Source organism: Callorhinus ursinus, unplaced genomic scaffold (assembly GCF_003265705.2).
Source record: "Callorhinus ursinus isolate GAN/ISIS: 27379988/994484 unplaced genomic scaffold, GSC_fseal_2.0 scaffold7, whole genome shotgun sequence".
In the NCBI taxonomy this organism is placed as follows: Eukaryota; Metazoa; Chordata; class Mammalia; order Carnivora; family Otariidae; genus Callorhinus; species Callorhinus ursinus.
Genome location: NW_027397069.1, coordinates 7,042,393 through 7,044,758, shown reverse-complemented (window position 1 = coordinate 7,044,758; position 2,366 = coordinate 7,042,393).

Below are 2,366 nucleotides of genomic sequence, written 5' to 3'. Positions count from 1 at the left end.
TAGGAAATGACCTAACACTGGTCATTTGTACCTTAATATGAAGTTACTCATGCATTTCCTTCTCACGAGTGTATTTGCCTTTTGAGACTCACCAAGCAATGATTGTCAAGGGCAACGTGTGCCCCTGTTAAAGGATTATCAGTTAGTGCAACCATGTAGAGAAGAGCTATCAAAGGAGCTTCCAAAGGGTTACCCCCAGGTCTGACCCGGTGGAGGCAGCTCAGTCCTATCACTTGACTTGATGGTGACGCTGGCCTTCATTCTTTCTGGCCTGAGCTGCCCTTCTATTCAAACGAGAAATAACAGGGGTCTCACTGGTGAGCTGGGGTCGGGAGGGATGCTGGACGGGTCGGGCACAGAGCAGGAAGAGACAGCGAGGAGCAGCTACAGTCCGAGCCTTTCTCTCCAAGCCCAGCACCTTTCTGGTGCCCTGGGAACACTCACCTCTGATCAACTTACCTTGCTCGCCAAGGGCAATGCACAGGGTGCCCCACAGAGCCTTGTCCAGGGGCCCGCTGCCTTCCCAAGCAGCCCAGAGGTGCACTGTCCGCTCTGCAGAATTGAGTCGGACCACCCCACTAGACTCCATGCTCTACCTCCCCTCACCCAGCTCTGCTGAAAAAGAAGAAAGAAAGGAAAAAAACAAAACCCAAGGCTATCGGCCAAGGTGATCTCCCTGCACAGGACGTGCAAGCTCAGCCACAAGGCTCCCCGCTGGGCCTGTCCCCCACAGCTACTGAGAAGGGCGGGGGGCGGGGGGAGTCACTCTGGGAAGCCAGTTTCCTTTCTGTTCCATTTCCGTGCCCCACACAGGCTGGGGTTTAAGCCGTATATGTGACTGTCAGGAAATTCACAAACAGCCACCGTTCTCCCGCCTGACTGGGAACGATGAGCTGGGGAAAGCAAGAAGTGCTGTCTGGGGACCCCAACACTCTCAGCCCCCACCGAGGGGAGCCGTGGCCTTGTCGGGATTTCTTGGGTCTTGTCATCCGGGCCAGATGCCATAAGGGAGCCTGAGAGCCCAAAGTGCAGCCCTCGGAGGCAGTGCTCCCGAGGGCAGTAGCCGGTGGGGCAGGACGGGCCAGGATGTTCTCCAGCCGGGCAAGCCAGACGCCCCTTGCACCCCCTTTTTTTCCTCCCATTTCCAGAGAACAGTCTTCCTCACCACACAGCTGTCTAATAAAGGAGGCCTCAAACCTGTGGTGTGATTGCGACCGTGCCTCACTCCTAAGGTGGTCACCGTAGGGACATCAGGGCACGCATCGTGCTGAATGTCCTGGGAAGCCTGCCTGGGTCAGCAACCGGCTCTCCAGCCCAGCCCGACACATTCGCTCCCAGACCGCTGAGGCTCCCGCACGGCATCCCACGTGCCTCGGTTTCCCCCAGCCTATGGGAGGAGGAGGTTGCAGCTGGGGCTAGAGGTAGGGAGGTGGCCCAAGCGATAGTGTCATGCAGATGTGAAGGATGCAAAGAGTTGGCGTCACTATTCCTGGGGCTGGTGCTGGAAAATGTGGGTCAACACACTCCCCAACCTGACCTCTCACTGACAAAGGCCATGAGGCCCAAATTTTCCCATGTGTGGACTGGGCCCCAAAACACATCCCCAAATCTCCTGATCTATCAGAGAGAACTTACGTAAAGGAGCCCTATCTTACCAGAAACTTTTACCAGAAACTTCCTCCTACCACCCCAGAAGGAAGAGCTAATGCAATTTCCAGAGTGCCTGACTTAACACACAGATCACAAACCCTAGGAGCATCTTCCTCCATGTCCTCAAGACATTTAGGATTCTCCTATTAGAAGGACATAGAAAGCCCAAGAAGGGCAAGACAGTAGAGTTGGGAGTTTGAGCCCCATGTTGGGTATAGAGATTACTTTAAAAAAAAAAAAAAGAATCATAGGTAACATTTTGTCCAAATTCTACTTTTTTTAGCACTTTGTTAACTGTATTTTAATATGAGTTGTTTTTTGTCATCTTATGTATTTTATTTTATGCATTTAAAACCATTACTTGGAAAAGAGTCTTTAGGCTTCACCTGAGGGGTCCATGGCACAAGGAAAGATGGAGAACCCTCGATCTAGAGTAACACTTTTGTCTTCCAAATGGGGAAACTGAAGCACCAGATTCCCCTCCGCCAAAGTCTCCCAGCTTATGCATCAAGACTGGACCTGAGCTCTTTCTTTCTTTCTTTTTTTTTTTTAAGATTTTGTTTATTTATTTGACAGAGAGACACAGCAGGAGAGGGAACACAAGCAGGGGGAGTGGGAGAGGGAGAAGCAGGCTTCCCTCGGAGCAGGGAGCCCGATGCGGGGCTCGATCCCAGGACCCTGGGATCATGACCTGAGCCAAAGGCAGATGCTCAACG